This window comes from Ciconia boyciana, chromosome 6 (assembly GCF_034638445.1).
Source record: "Ciconia boyciana chromosome 6, ASM3463844v1, whole genome shotgun sequence".
Lineage (NCBI taxonomy): Eukaryota > Metazoa > Chordata > Aves > Ciconiiformes > Ciconiidae > Ciconia > Ciconia boyciana.
The window spans coordinates 23,305,358-23,317,947 of NC_132939.1; positions in this window are offsets into that span (position 1 = coordinate 23,305,358).

The following is a 12,590-nucleotide window of genomic DNA, read 5'->3' on the forward strand; positions in this document are numbered from 1 at the left end:
GAAAAATAGCATCAGATAAACTATTTGAAGGGATTTCTTGCTCACTGAAATCTGCAGTGAAATTCTGTTCTTAACGGCAACTAGCATTTTACTCTGAAAATTTCTCCCTTTATCACTGCTGAAATCCAAGTGGATTCCCCTCTGAAACACTTTACATTGATGTTACTTTTACTGCTACTCAAATGATTGGGAACTGCACGAGTCAAATCACTAGTTCTTACAGAATAAGATGGGTAACTGTTTAAAAATGTATAATTACTCTGAATAATTTCACATGTACACAGAGCTCTAGATCAGCAAAATACAACACCATTGTCATTAACAGCATAAAAATAAAATCTGAACTTTAAAAGAAAGCTTATTTCTTTAAACAAATCAAGCTTTGTATATATTGTTATATTAAACAAAAAATCTCATGCTTTACTGCTGAGTTTATTGAGAAATTTTGTTTAGCATATACTCAGAAATGGATGTTAACAACAAAGAAATAGATGAGGCAGATCAGTAATCTTTCACTCAATAAACATTAAGAATGACCTTCATCCAATCACCCATTTTATTCTTTCACAACTCCAAGAGATAAGTTAGTGAGGTATTGTGTTTTCTTCAACATAGAAGGGCACCTGACGTAAATTAGCTATCTATTTAAATGCCTCAGAGAGTAAAACAGACATCCAAACAGTAGAATTACTTGTGCTTACAGGCAGAAGATGACATGTTTTAGATCCAAAATGAGACTCTGCATTTCAAAACTATTTTAAAGTCACATTTGAATCTCTAAATGACTGCCACACTCCAAATACCTTTTGGTCCACTAGCTTGAGCTGATATTTACATACAATGTACGGCTAACAGTAAAGCTCTCATGAGATGGATATGAGAAATAACATATTTTGGGGTTTATTTTTCAGTGGAATATATAATATGGATGCTTCAGAAAAGATACCTGTTTGTCACAACAATCAAAACAGTACCCTAAAAGGTCAACTCATACCAAGGTCTCTTAAGGTCTCAATGGAGCAAGGAAACGCTATTCCTTTTAAAACATGGATAAAATGAGAAAAACAAAGATGGTGTAAGTAGTTAAGCATGTCTAATCATACTACAAAAATAAATTTTGAAGAAAGCCTCAAACCCCAACAGAAACTGTCCACCTTTAAATATACGTTTCAAGTGAATGAATGGTTCCAAATCAGTTTTCCCAGGATGAAATTCAAAAGGTGAGTCAAAACAAAACAAAGAAATAGAAATAATGACAGAGGAACTGTACAAGTAACCTGCTGGAAATGGTAATTCACTAAATCAAACCAGGGCTAACTAATTGTAATTGCAAGCCTGAAGTGATCTCCACAATGCTCGTTAGCAAGTTTCAAACCATCCCAGTTGCTTGGTTGCTTATTACACCTGTAAGCATATTAGATGAGTTATTTCAGAAATGTGAAAAGCTGTGAAAGTTCATGACTGTGTTTAGCTTTTCTGGGACAGACATCAAGACTATGAAGCTAATGCTGCAATTATCGTGAACATTTTCCTGATAATTGTATATAATTTTTCACAACTGAAACATGATTAGTAAATCAACAGCTGGTGCTGTATTACCTATCTATGACAAGGCTAGGCAAAATGACTGGTTTGCCTGAATGCATTGCTGCCCTTTCTATTGCTCTATGTTCTTGCTTCTTCTTAGTGAAAAGGACTATTTTCCTCATTTCTCAGCAGCCATTATCATCCAGAAATGTTTATATGGGCTTTACAGAGAAGAAATTTATCTATTTTTATTTGCATCTCATATGCTCACAGAAGAATACCATGCCTGAAGAATGGAGAATCAAGAGTCTTGAGTTCAAGTCCTAACTTTGTCCCATAAATGAGACTCTAAAGGGAAGGGATGCCATCTAGAGGCCTTGACAGGCTAGAGAGGTGGGCCGGTGTGAACCTCATGAAGTTCAACAAGGCCAAGTGCAAGGTCCTGCACTTGGGTTGAGGCAATCCCAAACATGGATACAGGCTGGGCAATGAGTGGATTGAGACCAGCCGTGCAGAGGAGGACTTGGGGGTACTGGTGGATGAAAAACTGAATATGAACCAGCAGTGTGTGCTCACAGCCCAGAAAGCCAGTCACATCCTGGGCTGCATCAAAAGAAGTGTGGCCAGCAGGTCGAGGGAGGTGATTCTCCCCCTCTACTCTGCTCTTGTCAGACCCCACCTTGAGTACTGTGTTCAGCTCTGGGGCCCCCAGCATAAGAAAGACATGGACCTGCTCGAGTGGGTCCAGAGGAGGGCCACGAAGATGACTGGGGGCTGGAGCACCTCCCCTATGAGGACAGGCTGAGAGAGTTGCAGTTGTTTAGCCTGGAGAAGAGAAGGCTCCAGGGATACCTTATAGCAGCCTTCCAGTACTTAAAGGGGGCCTACAGGAAAGATGGGGAGGGGCTCTTTATCAGGGATTGAAGTGATAGGACGAGGGGTAATGGTTTTAAACTGAAAGAGGATAGATCTAGATTAGATATTAGGAAGAAATTCTTATTGTGAGGGTGGTGAGACACTGGAACAGGTTGCCCAGAGAAGCTGTGAATGACCCCTCCTTGGAAGTGTTCAAGGCCAGGTTGGATGAGGCTTTGACCAACCTGATCAAGTGGAAGGTGTCCCTGCCCATGGCAGGGGGGCTGGAACTAGATGATCTTTGAGGTCCCTTCCAACTGTGCTGGTTTTGACTGGGATAGAGTTAATTTTCTTTATAGTAGCTAGTATGGCACTGTGTTTTGGATTTGTGCTGAAAACAGTGTTGGTAATACAGAGATGTTTTAGTTGTTGCTAAGTAGTGCTTATACTAAATCAAAGACTTTTCAGCTTCCCCTGCTCTGCCAGGTGCACAAGAAGTTGGGAGGGGACACAGCTGGGACAGCTGACCCCAACTGACCAAAGGGATATTCCATACCATATGACATCATGCTCAGCATATAAAGCTGGGGAAGAAGAAGGAAGAGGGGGACATTTGGAGTGATGGTGTTTGTCTTCCCAAGTAACTGTTAAGTGTCATGGAGCCCTGCTTTCCTGCAGATGGCTGAACACCTGCCTGCCCATGGGAAGTAGTGAATGAATTCCTTGTTTCGCTTTGCTTGTGTGAGCAGATTTTGCTTTACTTATTAAACTGTCTTTGTCTCAACCCACGAGTTTTCTTACTTTTGCTCTTCCGATTCTCTCCCCCATTGTACTGGGGGGGAGGGTGAGCGAGCGGCTGTGTGGTACTTAATTGCTGAGTAGGGCTAAACCAGAACACCAACCCAAACCATTCTATGATTCTATAAAGGCCAAATGGCTTTATTTTCCTGAAAATTATTGGGGGGGGGGGAGGGGAAGTAGTTATATTGATGAGTAATGATCCTTGAAAACAAATTTGTAAGGTTTTTTTTAGTAGTGACACACACTGAAAAACAAACCCTTAGTAAGTAACAAATTTAGTTTATAGGCTTCCCCTACTCCGATACTTTTCATCAGTCTGGTAGGCAGGCAATGGTAGAGAAGGTTCATATTTAATAATATGTAGCCCTTTCTTTTTAATTGTCAAGGTATAATAGCATTACTTCTCTACTCATTAACAGTCTTGAATTTTCCAGAGATAATCTGAGAAAGTAAAATCCATTCTTATAAATGCTATTAGGTTAATTTGGTACTAGCTGAAAGATCTGATTTGATGAAAACTCATAATGTTGAAAACACCTAATTATTGCCAAATCAGCCAACGCTAAGAAGATAGTAATTGTGGAATCATAGAATAATTTTGGTTGGAGGGACCTATGGATGTCCTCTGTTCCAACTGCCTACTAAGAGCAGGGCTAACTTAGATCAGGCTGCCGAGGGCCTTTCTGCAACAGAAGTTCACCCTACATTGCATCACTAAATTTGATCTGGTGAACTATAAGGAGGGTTGATAGGTGAGACAAAGTTTGCTTACCCTATTTAGTTTTTTAACTGTTGAGTAAAAGAGAGATCAAGTGCTACTATGGTAAGTTTCTTTCAGCTTAAGTTGAAGTTGCAGCAGAAAATTAAAATTGAAGAGCTTTGTAGCCTGTCATCATAACTATGAATATGGCCCCCAGATTATACTTGCTACAAAGCTGATCTCTCCAATTCAGCTTATGGCAATTAGTAAAATAAGCAAATGGAGTCTTTGTTTGGAAAAATTGTCTGTATGCTGTGTTTAGGGACAACTGAAGCTGAATCTTCTTTGATAAATGAAAATAGTGGAATGTGTACATTAGTGTTTTAGTGAGAATCAAGGGTGCAGTTTTGAAACAAACTTGATTGAGCCCATTCATATGCTCCGAATAGCCTCGGAGCATATAAGCTGTATTTCTTTTGGGTGAAACTAAACTCAAAGATGTGCACACGGTACACACCTGATGCACTCCAGTAATTAATCCACCTTCAGTCCCTGGGACCAGAGTAAAGCCAGTCCAAAGCAGCCTCCCTTCTCCCTCATAACACATCCAATCCTCCTTAAGAACACTCTACAGATCTTCTTTTTTGCTATACTTCTTGCTAATATAGCCATAGACAGTGATCACACAAATGGTCTCTTGTTCACTGGGAACTTTATTCCTCTGAATTTACTCTAGGAATATCTAATTATGTTGGAACATCAGTATTGGTATGAAATGTTATCAAAGACTATGGAAAAAGGCCTTGATTAGAATCTAAAGGATAATGAGATAACTCAGCACTATGAACCTTTCAGCCAATGGTGTTATTATCACAACTATTTTACTGCACAGCCAAATATGCTAATTCACATTCAAGGTTAGGTATATTCATATCACCTTACGTATCAAAACATAGAGTATCCAAGCCCTGCTGGAGATGGGTTAAAACTTTTTCTCTAAGGACTCAAAATTTGCTATATACTTGTATGTAAAGTTCCATGGCTTAGGGTAAAGGCAAAAAAAGGTGCTCTTTTTATCTGAAATATATATATTCCAGTTCTAAACCACAGATGATATCAAATGGTTAGAGATGAGCAGTTTCTTGTTATCTTTTTTTCTTGTAAATCTAATGTTCCCATTTATGTTCTTTTCACAGAGGAAGCTGATAAAACACCTTTTGTTTGAGTGACATTCTCCAAATTTAATAAAAAGCTGCAACCTGCCTTAGCAGTCTGATCAACATGAAACAGAAGGAGGGAAATCAAAGTGTTGGTAGTATATTAAATATAGATGTCCTCTAACTTTGCCCTTGATAATCAATGCACAGTTAGATAGTTCTAATGCATGTGGAAAGGTATCAGAAACGGCTCCAGGCTAATAAACCTATGTTTGCTGTACACACTGTCTTAACTATTTTTTCTGCTCCCCAGAAATGTGCATCTGTGTGTGCTAAGACCACACAGCAGAAATGAGGGATAAAAATCATCCCAATTAATAAGCATTTTTGTCTTTCTCTGGGGTATTAGTAAACCATTTTGCATAAGGCAACTCTGTCTGATGAGACTAGGTTTAAGGCTATTTTCAAAACCAGGTCTGGAGCCAGGACTACACTGACTTTAGAAGTGGGGTTGAGGCAACCTGTCATGCCGTGTCAGGACTTCATACTAGTGGGTACCTCTGCACAGAGTCTCATAGACATTCAGGTTATGTATTCTGAATGCATCTGAAATAAGTTATCAGGTCTCAAGTATTTCCATGAGATCTGCGATGTTTTTATGGGAACATAAATATCATCTACTTCCCTTTGGAGATTGCTTGCAGGAGGAATGTGGAGGCCATGATCTACTTAGAAACAACTGATATGGGTTTCTTGAGTATTTTAAGTTTCATAATGAATCAGTAAACTTGTTTTTGTATTTCAACCTCCATGACCTTGCAATGGAACTAAGAAAAACCCAAGTGTCTTCTCAGTGATGGGAAATGTGAATTTTTTTCCTACCTAGATGGATTCCATTGACTATGAAGTGAACCATAAAATTTGTAAAGTTAATGAGAATTTCTCTTGAACAAATATGGCCAAATGAGCCAAGGAAAACACTCCCAGAAGAGCTAAGAGAAGTGTTTCACAGATGACTCAGAAACTGAATCTAAAAGTGTATCCTATTCCCACATCATCAGGAGAGTATTTCAGAAAAGTTAACAGGCTGTATATGATATTCAAAGAAATTCTCCTTGCCAAAAATATAGTCCTAATATTTTCAGTAGATTTGAGATTAGTCCCATAGAATCTTCTTAAAAAGACTATATTAAGCAGATCTCTCTGAATACTTCACCAAAAGCAAGAGGGCATTGGTCAGATCTGTTGGATACAGAGATCCTTTGGATAGATATAATCCTTTAAATGAGGAGAATCATATTATGGATTTAGTAGGCTAAATTTTCTATTTCTGAAGGAAGTTCTGCATGTGGGATAGAGCCTACGATGGGTTTTGTGCCACCTATACTATTACTATTACCTTTTGTCCTGATTTTGGCTGAGATAGATAGAGTTAATTTTCTTCCTAATAGCTGGTATAGTGCTGTGTTTTGGATTTAGGATGAGAATAATGTTGATAACACACTGATATTTTAGTTGTTGCTGAGCAGTGCTTACATTAATTCAAGGACTTTTCAGATTCTCATATTGCCCTGCCAGTGAGGACGCTGGAGGTGCACAAGAAGTTGGCCAATTCCATACCATATGACATCATGCTGAACAAAAAACTGGGGGGAGTTGGCTGGGGGGTGTGGCTGATGCTCAGAAACTGGCTGGGCATCGGTCAGCGGGTGGTGAGCAATTGCATTGTGCATCACCCATTTTGTATATTCTTTTATCATTATTATTATTTCCCCTGCCTTTTCTGTCCTCTTACATTGTCTTTATCTCAACCCACGAGTTCTACCTTTTTTCCGATTCTCTCCTCCATCCCGCTGGGGGGGGAGTGAGCGAACGGCTGTGTGGTGTTTAGCTGCCGCTGGGTTAAACCATGATACCTGTGAAGACATAAAGTATTTTGTTCACCAAATACTTGCAGAACATCATTATTTTACTCAGGATCATCAGCCATCATGAACTGGAATTCTATGAACTCAGTGGCATTAAGGACTAGGGACTGGTATTCCAGTATTGATTTCTGCATTGAACTATTATTCAATCCATTTATTAAGGGTAAAACATGTGGCTTCTAAGCCAGTAAAGGAGCTCTACAGCTGTTCACAGATAATATAAATGCAGATCCCCACACAGAATAACTTTTTCTTATAAGCAGCAAAAACATCTCTGTCCAATAAGCAGCCTATTTTTACAGCTGTATAGTCAAAACAGAGTAAAGGTACAGCCTGTAACAGAGTAAGGTGTAGTCTGCAATGGCTATACCTGAGAAATGCATTAATCAGGGTAGAATCAATATTAGCTTGTCTTAAATCCAAATATAAGCATACAAAAATACTGTAACCAACATATTTTGTAATGCTGTGACTGCATGGCCAGGCACAATGTATAAGCATTTTGCATAACTATGTGAACAATGTGACCTCCAAAGAAGGCAAACAAAGACTTGTATAGCTGCATTGAGATGACATAGGAAAACATGTAAACAGCACTACAAGCAACACAATTTTCAAGATCAAGAATAAAGACAAAATAACCATAAGGGACTGCAAATGAGCAGGACATTCTGCTGAACACACAAGAAGGACAACTGACAAAACCAGAAATGAGATAAGCAGCATCAGGAATACAATGCTTTTCCCTCCTTTTGGGAGGGGGGAAAGTGATATAAAAACATGAGATGTGAGCAAGGAGAGATGAGTTAAAAAAGAAGTCACTCTCTTCAGCTCTGACTTTCCTTTTGGAAGAGCTCTGAAGCCTGGTCACCTTGACCTCAGGGACTAAGAGGCATCAAGGACCTCAGCCAACAGTGCTAACTATCTAGCATCATCTCTGTGGTACTGTATAAGTCACAACTAATTTAGTTAAGGTCTTACTGTGTAAGAACTAACCATTAGCACAAAGTATGTTTTTAATGAATGTCAGTTGAGCCCAGTATTGTTTAAAGTTTAATCTGGCTTAATCTATCAGTCTTCTAAACTCTCCCACCACAGCAATCTCTAATCCCATTACTGATATTGATACATATGCTTATATATAGAGACACACATTTACTCATTTGTGGCAGCTGTATTTTTGTTCTATGTAGTTTCACCTGTTAAAATGGAGGAAATGGAGGTTGAACACTTTATTTAAGCATCAGCATTTGCCCCTTTCAGTTGCAGACATATAGTGAGGCTTACACAGAGTACAAGAATTTCTAGCAGAGGCATTCCTGGTACATGCTAGCCTAGGACATTCTTTGGGAAATATAAACCTTAGTTACCACTACGGCCATATCAGCTTCTTTCGACAATAATGTCTGGACTTAATATCACGTTCTGCATAGCATTTACTGATCCATTTGTGTTTTATTTTTTTTATGTAACAACTGCCACATTTGAACAGTTCTTTCTTGAAAAAGTGCTTTATAATTTTGTTTCTAGAATTGCTGCTAACAATATGCTGTAACAGTGGTCGTCTTTGCTCTCCATTTAGAGGAAATGAATTATTTTAGCTAACAGGAATACTTTCTGTTTAATCTGAATTGTATCTTGGTTGCTTGCAATCAGATCTTATACATGATACTCAGACCATTAGCCACAAAACTGAATTTGCTTTCTAAAAGTGGTATATTCTTACTGACAAGCTAGAATTATGCAGCTGGGATCTCATAAAAATTTTGCAGTGTAACCGAAGACCTTTTACTTTTCCTCTCTGATTCTGAGCTACTATCTTCAAGAATGTCTAAATATGATCTTTTAGTGTGTAATGCTGAGATGATGCTTGTCTTTTACAAGTGAACTGGACCTAGAATAAAATCCTGATGTAAGCTGGTGTTTCTTTTTCTTTAGACATTTAATATTCCTAATTAATAAAAATATACCAACATTAGAAATTGTATTGTGACTCTCTCAATAAAGCTAAACAGTGAGTACTGTGGTAGGTTTTTGACTGAAATAGTGCCATAGGCAAACTTCAGTTCTACTATAATTCATTATTCAATAAATGGGGAATTCTTTCTAAATTACACGTCCTGGAAAGATACAAACGAATGCTATTTTGTTAAAAGTGATGGCTGTCAACTGAGTTTAACTTTAAAACTCTTTGAGCTCTTGAATACAAAAACTACCATCTCTCTACCTAATTTTTCTGCATTTCAACTGTATATTCTAACTTTTTGTTTCATTTGAACGTCAGTGAGTAAAATGTATCCCATTCTTTTTGCACAGTTACCAAAGATATGCCTAATGACTGCATTTCTGTAATGACATTTAAAAATGTGTCATTTTATTCATACACTTCTGGGAATAACAAGTGCTCTGAAAAAAGTTCCACATCCTTCTTATTAGATGCTTCCAGTGTTTAGAATCCATGATATAATTGTTGTTAGAATATTTCATTGGAACTGGATGGAGAAGCAGGTAGGACATGGTAGATAGGCAGATACCATTTGTTTCCTAGAATTCATAACTGCAAAGAACGAAATGCTCTGTTTGATCTGCAATCAAAAGGAAGTAGTGTAGTCTGAAGAGAATCAAGCAAATATAAGTAAAAAAGTTTAATAAACCTCAACATTACTGTGATTAGATAGGTGTTAAAATGTTAATAACAAAAAGTTGCAAAAGTATTATATCCATGTATGGTTTTAACCCTATGTATGTCAAGTGAACAGATTGACCTCAGAGACCCTATATCTATGAACACAGATGACCACTTCAGAATAAGTTTAAATTCAAGTGGGAGAGGAACTAGTTTTAGAATACAGAATATAAAATGTGACTTAGTTGTTTAATGAAGTCTTCAGTTATACTATCAGAATGGTATGTACTGAAGAGTGTTGAGAAAAACCAAGAATCTCCTATTTGGAGGAAACTATGTATCTCAGAATGGAAAGGACGCTTCTATTTGGGATGACATAGCCCAACCACATATAGAATTGTGCAAGAGCATAAGAAAATGGCCCACAGCTGATAGCATAGGCAGAGCCATCAACAAAAAGCATTAATTGTGCTTGTGCCATGTTGAAATTCAGGTGTGAAGAACTGATCACAACTGTCCTTTGTTTACATATGTGTCCATATTACATCTGGGTGAAGCATTATTTTACTAATGTTAAGGTGAAATTTACTTCTAGTACTTGCATTTAGTCTTGTATTCTATTGCATTTGGGATGGATGAAACTCAGTAGAAATCAACATGTAGATAGATATGATAGTTAACTCTTTTCTGAGAAGAAAAACCTAGACAAACAAAACAGGAAGCATTTAAATCAACTGATATACATAACATTTATCTCTGTGTATGTAAACAATGAGACCAAAGACATGGAGTAGGAGGGACCCTACCACTGAGCAGCTGACTGAGGGCACAAAACAGCAGATGCGAAATGAAGAACTCACTACATCGGCATGGAAGTGAAGGCTATGAGCAGTTGTGTTTATGTAGTTACTTGAGTCTGCGTAGGTGAACTGAAAGTGAAAATAGAATTATATTTATAGAAAATAGAACTATAAAACATATAGTTCTATGAAAATGAAAGAACTTTCATAGAAAAAATAGTTCTATTTTCTATAAATAGAAAATATTTTCTATGAAAATAGAACTATATCCAAACTATCTGGTTTGGATACCAGATAATGGCATATGGAATCAGACACTTCAGAGAGCCTAATAAATCACAGCAATTCCTCCAGTAGGCATGTGTAGGTTAAGTTCTGCGTTTTATGATTTGCAAGAACATAAATTCTGAAGACGCGCAAATTCAGAGATATCGTGTGTTATGACCCTCTTTGGTCTCAGTTGCCTATGTTAATATTGCCATCACCTGAAGGTCAGGAACAGAGGGAAAAAGAAAATCTGTTCCAAATACTGACTAAAGAACAAATTAAGCATTAATGTAATGAAACTCTGTGTGACTAATAAATTCTGTATTGATGATAGAAAATAAGACAATCTAGATCAGTTTTGACTGTAGAAGAACTTTTCATGTGTAGTTTGTTCAACTTCTCTGTTTCTTGAGGGAATTTTATTGCAGTCTAATTAGACCAAAAAAATTGTAAAAGCTAATTTTATGTTACAGCCCCCATAGGCCAAACAATAGAAAATGCCTGGGAAAGAAAACTTGGTAATGTGGCACAGAGTACTCTGAAAATGAACCTTATACTGACAGAATCTACAGAAAACACTGTATATATGCTCCCTGGCCAAGCCAGTCATTTAATAAAACCTGTAAAAACAAGTATTTTTTGAGCAAATAGTTCTTTATAAGGTTCCCTTTGTGAGCTTCTTTTAGATTTATCATTAGCAAATCAAGAGCTGGAGAGCTGAAAGGGATTTTCAGAGGTCATTAGTCACCCTCCAAGGCAAAATCCTAAAAGAGATAACAAAAGCATTTCTGGAAGATGCCAGCTTGATCTATAGCTGAAAATCTCCAAATAGGAGATTCCTGATCCTTATAGCAGTCAACTCTGGTGCTTGCCTGCTTTCATCATTAAAAAGATCTTACTCATGTTTAACAGAGTAATGCTGCAGTTTAAATACATCCTATCTTGTCCTGCTCTCGGTGAACAAAGAACAACTTTGTTTCCTTCTTTTTTTAAAGCAACATTTAATGTATTTGAAGACTATTTTGTCTTACCACAGTCTTCTCTTTTTCTAAGCTAACTAAATCTGGTTTTTTATTAGGTCAAAAATGAAGGTGGGCCTGCAAATGTACAGACATTCTGTGGTCGAAATGGACGTACCGCTTATGATGAAGCAGAATATTTACTTCACATGACTTATAAATAATTATAACTGCATAACTGCTACATGTCCAGTAACTCTCTGTATTAGAATCATAAAATCATAGAACGGTTTGGGTTGGAAGGGACCTCAAAGATCATCTAGTTCCAGCCCCCCTGCCATGGGCAGGGACACCTTCCACTTGATCAGGTTGGTCAAAGCCTCATCCAACCTGGCCTTGAACACTTCCAAGGAGGGGTCATTCACAGCTTCTCTGGGCAACCTGTTCCAGTGTCTCACCACCCTCACAATAAAGAATTTCTTCCTAATATCTAATCTAGATCTATCCTCTTTCAGTTTAAAACCATTACCCCTCGTCCTATCACTTCAATCCCTGATAAAGAGCCCCTCCTCATCTTTCCTGTAGGCCCCCTTTAAGTACTGGAAGGCTGCTATAAGGTATCCCTGGAGCCTTCTCTTCTCCAGGCTAAACAACTGCAACTCTCTCAGCCTGTCCTCATAGGGGAGGTGCTCCAGCCCCCAGTCATCTTTGTGGCCCTCCTCTGGACCTGCTTATGCTTACGTCACTCATTGTTCCTATTCACATACAGTGCTTTCCTATATTCACTACTATTTAATTTTTTCAGACCTCTTCTCTTGCAAGGTTAATACCTGTGTTCTTCATCTTGGAAGTTCTTGGGGTTTTATTTTATTTTTTAGATTAGACTCCCCTTCTCTGATTTGATTACATTGCACCCCATTTTCTGGCATGACTCCCTGTACCCTCTAGCCAATACCTCTTCTCCCCCCTA